We start from the raw sequence: 10,381 nt of genomic DNA, 5'->3' as shown, positions 1-10,381 counted from the left end.
GTGGAAGTGGCAGAAAAAATTTAAGGGCAGTTACAGAAAACTACCATTGAATATCATTAGTGTCTAAAGCTACAAACAATGAGTTATAATGCAATAAACCTGTAAGCTCTTGAAAAGAAGCTGCTAGCTGAGAGCTAAGAGAAGCTAGCTGCTGATGAGAGGAATTGGAATTGCAGCTACTCTTGAGGAAGTTTAGTTAGACTCCCCCCAACCCCCTTCTCAGATTTTAGTGTTGCTTGGTTATGAAAAGATTGGACTTGCTTCCTTGTAAATTCTTTGGTCCATATGAAACAAACCTGAGGGAGGAAAGGATAAACATCTTCCAGGACACAAACAGTGCTATATTTGTGTAACTATTGTGTTTATCAGATGTACCTTATTCATAACATGTACTTTTGGCAAAATAATCTTCCTAAAGCATAGGAACTTTCTGGCCTTATCGTTCTCCTTTCAAAGGACTTTTGATAGTTTTCTATGCTTCTAGAATGAGGAAATCCCGAATTTCCCAGTTTGATATTTAAAATCTTTAACAAATGAACTCCAGATTATATTTCACGACATTGGACATTACTGTGTTTCATGCTCTCCTCACTCCAGTGAAAGTTGCTCTTCTATCTCCTGACTCCATGCTTTTGTATAAAAAAAAGGCTGTCCTCCAAACCTGGACTGAACTCTTTTCTAATTTCTGTATCTTAGAATTTTTAGCATCCATGATTCAACTGAAGCACCACTTACCGTACCAGAAGTTTCCTGGTCTTGCTAATTGTTAGTGCTTTCATTTCTTACCTATTTACATATTATATCTCCTCAGTAGAATGCCCTTGAGGGCAGAGATTGTTTTTTCTTTGTCTTCATGTGTCTCCAGCACTTAGCTCAGTGCCTTGTACACAGTAGGTAATCTGCAAATGTGTTTTTGTATACTGAATGAATGAAGGGCCTAAAAATAATCAGAAAGTTATCCAAAGGATTTCATTATTCATGGTTGTAGGACCACTGTGCCATCTAAGCAGAGGGTTGGCGTGAGCCAGGACACACAGAATCTCAAGAATTGTTCTCTTAGTCTCAAAACTGTTCTCATCAAAATACAAAGAAAAATAAAGACACTTAAGGAAATTGTGCCATCCGTTTCATTTTAAGCAATGTGAGCTGAAGACAAGAAATAAAAGGAACAGATCAAGTTACCAGGACATGAGTATACTTAACCGAAATCATTCCAATTTTATTTCATTGAGTTCTCAGAAATGTGTGGAGCCTCTTCTTTCTTGATGACTCATTGCCCTGGGCCATTGCATATGTACTTCTGAATTTAATGAGCTATGGTCAGAAATGATGAAATGAACTTTTTTTTATATTGTAAAGTTGGAAAAGTCTGAAAAGACAATAGCATAGTGACACAAAATAAACATTCAGGAAATTCAGTCTTTACATGAATCACCTAACTTTGCTTTGTCACCTGGGCATAGGATAGAGTTGGCCACTGCCTACATTATGATTTGAAGAGCCATCCTACTATGTCGCTATATAGTAAAGGCTTCTTATTTATTGCTTAATTGGAGGAGAGGATAGTGGGAAAGATAGATGATTTTTAAAAAAAATTCTTGCTTATTGAAAAAATTAAATAATAAACTTTTTTTTTAAAGAGACACCCCCCCTAACATAGACTCTTCCCTTTCTCAATTAGATTTCTTTTTCAAAAAGCCTTCCCTTTTAGATGGCTCAGAATTTGCAGTTAACTATTATTCCATTAGCAGATATATCTGCTTTCTGCCACCACTGAATACTATGCCTCCCCCAGGATATGCTTATCTTGTGAAATCTTGTCATCATGCTGATTGACACAATTTTTGATACCTAACACCTACCTTTGCAACTCCTTAAGAGCAGGAGGGTGAAGCAATAAACTCTTCTCAGAGCCTTCCTTTGTAGAGGGCTCAGAAGGGTCAGAATATTTAGAACTTCCAATGTAACTCTATTTTCCATCAGCAGCTTTGCTTGATTTTGATTCTTTTTCTTTTATATCTTGTATTCCTCCATTAGATTGTAAGCTCCTTGAAAGCAAGAATATCTTTCTTTTTCTTATTTGAATCCCCAGTGCTTAGTACATCATAGGAATAATATAATATTTATTAAATCGAAAACATGTTAAACATAAATATTAAATGTTAAACCTGCTGGCCTAAATTTTTTTCTATTTTTGCTCCTTATGTATGGAGAAAGGTGTTGAATTCCCTACAAATGTAAATTCCTCTGGGAGTATGGAACAGAATTTTAGTCACTTTTTATTTTTAGATATGTAAATTAAGTTTTCATGGGGCTTAATCATCTCTTTAAAAACTTGAATAGGATGCTTTTCTTTTTCTTTTTTTGGAAAAGGGGAGAATGAAGTAAAATTTAGTTCTATCCATTAAAGTTGCATCAGATTTTGTTATGGGCTTTTGGGCAAGGCACTCCTCGTAGAGCTAGGATTTTTGACTTAGGATTTGTGGATAGAATTCAGGTGCTGAACCTGAAAGAGAAAAAACAGGATTGTGAGGAGTAATAGCCTTCACCAAACTGCCAAAGGAGTTCATGTTTCAAAAAAGATGGTTTCCTGTTCTAGAATTTCCATTCCTCATGTACAAAAACAAGTGGTATGGATTAAAATCTCTCTTCTCTCACTCTTATTTTAGTTCTCACAATTTATTCTCTGGGACACAGCTATCCAGAGAGGACTTTGGTGCCTAAAAGAGTTAGTTAGCTATTCCAGGAGGGATAGGGGAGGGAGTGAGAGGAAAGATAGTAGGAGGCAGAACAACATGATGGACTAACTTAAGAGGAATTCAGCAAAGATAGCATGAACCATGGACAGATTTATAGGGGAAATTTAACTTCAGAGGTTTAACATAACTTGGATTTCTGACCTGACACAGAGCAAGGTGGGACTCCTCACCACCTCAAAGATTAAACTGATGCTCATCAGCAACCTACCCTGCTTGCCTCAGAGAGTAATTTTGTTAGTACTTCAGGCTCTTTCTATTAACCCCATGTAGTTACTCAGGACTCCTGTCAGAATCCACTATTATTTTATTAGTTGTAGTTAAAACGTTCAATTTCTCACTTCTGTGCATTCACAGAAGCTATTTCCCATTCCTGGAGTACTTTCTTTCTTATCTCTACCTTTCAGAATCTTTATTTCATTCCAATTGTCCATTCTGTCCATTCTGTGTAATGAAATCTTCTCTAATTTTCTTCAGTTAGTGTTGCTCTCTCTCCCTTTTCAAATAATTTTATACTTATCTGTATAATTTATTTACATGTTATATCATTTGAGTAGATTCTTTAAAGGAGCATTGGAATTTTAATCTTAGTACCCAATACCTGACTACCATAAGCCTTTAATCAATATTTGTTGAGTTGAACATGGTTTCTTTGCACAGTTAGAATTTGTTTTTTATCATATGCTGTCAATACAAAGGCTTCTCTTCAAAAGATTGAAATCATTTTTAGTCCCCACACTGTTATTTGCTTGCTGGATATTTTCACCTAAATATCTCCATAACACCTGACACTCTTTTTGTTCCAAAGTAATCTCATCTTTCTTTCTCTCCTTGACCCTTCCAAAATGAATAACAATCTGACTACTCCTAGATTTCTTGGTTCTATTGTAGTTTTCAGCACCATCTTCCAAACTATCTAGACTCAAAATCTGAGTCACTTTTTCCTTTTCCCTCTTTTCATTCATCATTTATTCAGTTGTTCATTCATTCATTTAATCATTTATTTTCCCCTCATATAGCATCTGTTGCCAAGTTCAACTGATTCTATCTCCAAACATTTCTCCTATTTCATCCCTTGCTCTCTATTCACATATATTACCTTTCCTTCAGCCCATATAATTTTTATGTAGATTAGTATAAAAGTATATCAAGGTGCTTTATCTTTATTTTTTCTCCAAACTGTCTATGCCATAATAATCTTTCTATTCTGCCACCCTAATCCCAAATATTTAGTGGCTTTTTAAAAAAATTACCTATAGGATCAAATCCAAACTCCTTCACTTAGTATTTAAGGTCCACTACATTTTCTGTTTCTTTTCAGTCTTATCTCACATTACTTCCCATCATGCTTTTATCCAAATGCTTACACAAATGTTAATACCTGAAGGATCTATGGGATATCAATGTTCAAAATCCTTTTATAACTTAGTAGAGAAGTCTTAGCAAGGTAAGTGACTTGCTTACAGTCATGCATCTAGAAAGTGTCAGAAGGATTTGAATGTAAGTCTTCCTGACTTGTACTATTCTAGCCTTCTTCTCTGACTTATAAACATCTGAATAATTGAAATGTTTATTGAATTCAATGAAATAACTTTTAAAAAAACATGGAGGTAGCATTGGGTGGAGAAAACTGAATTGATTTTTTTTTATTCTTTGTGCTATTCCTTCAGGAGGAAGGAAGGGAGTGGGAGAGACAGACCGACAGAGACAGACATTGCAATAGCTGTTGAATCCCCACTGTCATTTTCACTAATTGCATGACTTTAGAATGAGTAACTAATGAAAGGGTATAAATTCATTTTTTTGTGACACTTGAAGATTCATATTCTTCAAGATTAGAGATCAATTGGAGGCTGTTTCTCTTTTCCTCCTTTGCTGCTGTGGAATAGAGAGATATATTTCATAGCTTACATATATGGGCCCTGTGCTCTTTGCTTCCTTGTGTTCATTCTTTCCTCCTCTTGGGTGTTGGATGACCCTCTGACTTTGTAAGCCTTAAAAAATCATAATGACAAGCTGACTTCTGTGAGCCAGAATCTATGGCCTTCCCAGGTGGCCAGAAAATGATTGAAGCTGGAAGCAACTTGTGGCCCATCCTAGATCAAACGCAATGAACTATAATGATTTAACTCTAAAGTAAACTCAGTGGGGCAAACATTATGTAGAAATTCCTCTAAGTTGGATCCCACTCTCCTCAACAACCAAAGTAATATAGGGGAGACTATATATATGACAAAGGGGAATGTTTATACTTCTTGCCTTGTATTATTTTTATAGTACAAAATCATTTGTAAAAGATTAAAAAATACAGAAAGAAAATTATTGGAAAGGGTGGTCAAATAACATATGTAAATACATCCTGGAAAAGAGTTAAATCCACAAAGAACATAACATCTTGTCTATGACATGAGAAGACAAAACATGAATGGGGTTCACCTTCAGCTTGATTCCAGGTGGTTGTCCAGTATGATCTGGCTAAATATTTTGCCCAGAGCTTTTCCCTCTGAATTTGATGATTCTTGTAAGATGACTCACAAGCTTACTTCATTGAGACATTTCAGGAAATGGCCTCTATTTATTGCCATCTACAAATAATTGAAAAGCACAAAAGAAATGGAGAAAATAATTATTTTTACTATATGGTCTGACATCTTAACCTGAGAAAACTGGTCTTTAAGGCTATCCCTATCATTAACAAACTAATGCACTCCTGAACGCAAAATGTTTCCATCACATCCCCTGCATTTCATTAAAACTAATCACAAAGTCCCTTTTAATGGCTCTCAGAACTGCTTTTAGGGGCAGAAGGCAGAAAACCTGCCTATGAGGGCTGAAATAATTAATTGCTGTTCACTTTTCAATTATTTTCCTAAAGTTATATCTAGACTGTGCTACCTGCCAACAAAGCAGTCCACTGGATTATGTTAAATCAGTTAAATGCTTAAGAAAGATAGAGACAATGAGATATGGAGCAAATCCCTCCTCTAATACCAACTATATGACTAACTATATGGACAAATCAGTTTATCTTTGAGGCCCTCCGCTCTACCTTCTGTAAAATGAGAATAATCATGACTATTGTACAGGTTTATTGTTATCCAGTTGGGTGGCAGATTGGGCAGATCACTGTACTTAAGGTCAGGAAGACCTGAGTTCAAATCTAGCCTCAGACACTGATTTTGGACAATCACTGAACTTCTGTTTGCCTCAATATCTTCACTTGTTGTTGTTGTTGTTACTGATTTTGCAACTCTTTGTGACCCCATTTGGGGTTTTCTTGGTAAAGTGGTTTGCCATTTCCTTCTCCAGCTTACTTTACAGATAAGGAAACTGAGGCAGAGTTAAGTGACTTGCCCAGGGCCATAGAGCTAGTGAGTGTCTCAGATCAAGCTTGAACTCAAGGAGGAGCAGTCTTCTTGACTCCAGGCTCAGCATTCTATCCATTGTACCATGTAGTTATACTCATATGTAAAATGGAGATAATAGTTCTAACAATCCCAGGGTTATCGGAAGGATAGAAGGAGACAATATTCACAAAGTGCTTCTTAAGCTTTAAAACACTACATAAATGCTAGTAATTTTTACTAGCATCAGTCATGGTACAGGGCTATTGTGAGGTCCAAACAAGTTAATGTAAGAAAAGCATTTTTCAAATTTTGAAGTCCTTTAGAAATGTTGGTTATTTTTATTAACCAGTCCCATTGCAGAATACCCAGGCCACTGAAAAAAAAACCCAAAAACAAAAACCTTTTTCATTCTCCAGTAGTTTTCTTTCATTTTCAGTCTTTCTGTTCTTTTCCTGCAATGCTTTCCTTTCTTACCTTTCTCTTTTGAAATCCTCCGTTTTCTTGAAAACAACTGGAGGCAGCTTTAACATGCATTTCCTGATCCTTCTAGATGTGTCTGTCACTTCCTTCCCAAATCTCTTACATTCATTTGGGATATGCTGTGTATATATTTATAAATGTGCAGATTATTTCTCTCATTAGAATGAGAGTATCTCTATTTCTGGCTTTATGTCCCAAGATCTAACAGTGTGGACAGAAATTCATGGTATGTTGACTGAATTCATGAGTATAGAGTCTGCTATAAAAGGAATTTTCCCAATCCTAATACTTATCCTTGAACTTATAAAAGACCCCAGTTTTACTTTGTCTGTCTCAGCATAAAACTACTCACTCCCTGGGGCCACTTCTAATTGATCAGTAATTCTGGACTGAGCTGATTTTCTTGGGTTGCTTTTAGGGTTATGTGTATGCTTCATTTCCCAGAACCAGAGCAAGACTAAGACTCCACACTGGCAGTGAGGAAGAGATATGTTTCTCATTTCATTCTTTATTTTTAATGAATGCATATTCCACTGGTGGTTTTTATTCTATTAATAAAGCCTGTGGCTAGATTGTAGGTAGGTGTTACTATATTTTTATTCTTTGAGACCAGGAACTGACTTCAGCAAATTCTCTTATCTTCATTCCAGAGGGAAAAAGCTGGTTCCCTTCTTCAGTTAAACTAGGATCGCCTGAGCCAGAACAGGAAGGGGGAAAATGCAGTTAAGCAGGTAAATATTCCTCTGTGACTAAAGGAACCTGCCCTAAGCCTACCCAACAACCATCCTCTCATTGGTCCAAGTATGAAAGGTTCCTGGATAGGCTACTCTCCCCTGTCCACCAATCAGAAGGAATAGTTGAGGGATCACTATCTCTTTGGATATTCCTTCTTGGTTTGATATTAATTTGTCCATTCCCTTGAATCCATATTATATTAATCCATCTATATTAATAATATATTAATAACTAGTTATTAATATAATATCGATGCAAGTGGATGGACAAATTCAACAGGTCCTAAGACCCTTTAAGCTTAGCCATTAAAAAATTAATGAGATTATGTTGCAAAGGTCTTTTCTCTTGGTTAGTTGATCCTAACTAAACAATTGAATTTTTCTTTTCTATTTTTTCTCTTCAGTTTTCATCGTTCTATTCTAAGTACTTAGCACAGAGCTTTGAACATATACAGATACTTTGATATATTAATGGTCTCACTGACATGCATACTCCATTCTTGCAGGGCAAATCCCCCTCCCCTCTCCCCACATACATCTTGCCATGTATTTTTGCCCATTAGAACACCTAGGTGCCCATGATGACAAAGTAAAGAAAATATATGTGAAGTGCTTTACAACTTTTAGATCCTTCCATGCATACATATAGCATAGGGAACAATGGTAGATGATATCTATTTAACCTTCTGGGAGCCTTCTTCAAATTCTCTTGACATCTTGTAGATGCTATTGGCACATAGCCAATATGTGGTTATGTCTTTCTCTTACTATATGAGAGCCCTATCCTTTCTTCCTATGATATATTTATCTGATGGCATAAATCAATATATTTATCTGATGGCATAAATCAATATATTTATCTGATGGCATAATTCCTCTGCTTATTTCATGTAATTTTTCTTTTATAATGTGTTGCAGCTAGTTCATGCTTACCACATGTCTCTCCATACCTCTTTAGGTGATCCTCAGCTTCAAATATTTAGAATTTATAGAATGCTATGATTTCTGCCCCAATATAATAACTGGTAGGATATTAATCTGAAAAAGATAAATCCTTGTTTCAGGGAGAAATTTGTGTCATCAAAAGAATTATAGGTTCCCAAAGATTAATGGCCCTGCTCTATTCTTCTTGATCAATTCTGGTATAGTTTGTTTTTTAGTTTCAATATCTGTCCAAGAGATATACACTGATGGATAAACTTTATAGATTGTCCATGCAATAAAACTCTGGAAAATAAAAGTCTTGAAAAGGCATTCTTTCTCTACTTAAATGTACTTAGTAAATAATTGAGCTCATATTTTGAATGTAGAAAATCAGAAATTACCAGTGCACATTAGTTATAATCCATTTTGTTATCTGCATGAAAGTAAAGAAATTAAGATTATTTATCATAGGAGTAGTAAGTCTATACAATCATGTAATAAAAGGAGGCAATGTTATAGAGTAGTTAGAATACTGATCCAGAAATCTAGTGATATAAACTCTAGTCCCAGTTCCACTATGACTTTTCTCTGTGACATAAGGGAAATCACATCATCTCAGAAAGTAGCAGAATTCCGAATTATAAAAGGCGCAGGTTGGATCTCTCAAGTTCTTTTTAGTTCTAACATTCTCTGAATCTATAATTTTTCAAGTATTCATTGTTATCTCTCAAGAAGGTAAGCAATCTTCTAAGTCCCAAGTCCCAACTTCTTAAACTGTAGTTTGTGACTTCAAATGAAGTCTTATAACTGAATGTAGCAGTCACAAAATTATGATTTATTATCAATAAATGTTTGATCTGGTTACTTCTTTTATATAGCTATAAATACCCAGGGTCATGTCAAAATTTCCTAGGCAAAAAAAAGGATCATGAGTAGAAAAAGTTTAAGAAGTCCTGCTTAAATCACCCAGATTTGCAACCTTAGTATCCTTTTTGATTCCTCACTGACTCTTCTCCTATATATACTATCCATTGCCATTTTCCTGTATATACTACTATCCATATCATTCATATGTATATCTATATCTACTTATCTATCTGTCCGTCTATCTATCATCTTATCCCCTTTTATTCTCTTATCCAGATACTCTATACCTCTTGCCTAAGATATTACAATACCTTTCTAATTAGTTTTTGTCTCAAATATTTCTCTACTCTAATGCTTCCTTCCTCTGGTTGTCAAAGGGATGTTTCTAAAACATACATCTGATCATGTTTTCCTCTTATCCTAATTCTAGAGGCTTCTCTGTCCTTTGATACAGTTCTCCATATTCTGTATCCTTCTTATTTTTTTTCAGTCTCCTTGTATTTTATTCCTCTACACGAATGCTTCAATCTAAACTCTAACTGCTTGCTATTCCTCCTCCATAATACAGGGCACAATGGAACAAGCACTGACTCTCCATTTAGAAGTGATCTTATTCAAATCCTTTCAACAGATGAGGAAATTGAGGGAAAAATGAAGTTAAATGACTTGGCCAAAGTCATAAGAGCAGAATTATTTGAACAAAAGCCCTCTGATTCCAAACTAATTTACTGGCCTTTGCCCTGTATCACGCTGTTTCCTTCATTTTCAGGGATGGGGGACATTTGGCCCATGGGTCATATAAGACCTGTGAAATCATTTGCTAAGGCAATTGTAGGTGATGATGATCTGAAAGCTAGGTTCAACAACTTTCCACTCTTTGCTTTCTAATTTTGTATGGCCTGTGTAGGATGTTATAAATATACAAATGGCCCTTGGCAGAAAAAAAAAAGATTCCCAACCCCTGATTTATTCCATGATAGGGAGAGGGACTAGGGTTATAATTTCATTGGTTTTTGGAACAACTGAATGAGTAATGAGGATAATGAGAAAACTCATTCTATCAGTGCAGATTAGAATCTTTGTTGCAATTTCCAGTCTTAGTTACTTGAATCATTTAGAAGTTAAGTGACTTGTCAGTCAGCATGTGTCATAGGTAGGAGTCAAATCTTACTGACTCTGAAGCCATCTACTATGCCATGCTATCTTGGTCATTCTTTAGGTTCCTTTAAAATGATTTTATCCACTATCTTTCTTGCTCTTGAATTAAACATTT

This window comes from Sminthopsis crassicaudata, chromosome 3 (assembly GCF_048593235.1).
Source record: "Sminthopsis crassicaudata isolate SCR6 chromosome 3, ASM4859323v1, whole genome shotgun sequence".
NCBI lineage: Eukaryota > Metazoa > Chordata > Mammalia > Dasyuromorphia > Dasyuridae > Sminthopsis > Sminthopsis crassicaudata.
This window is presented reverse-complemented; position numbering follows the sequence as displayed.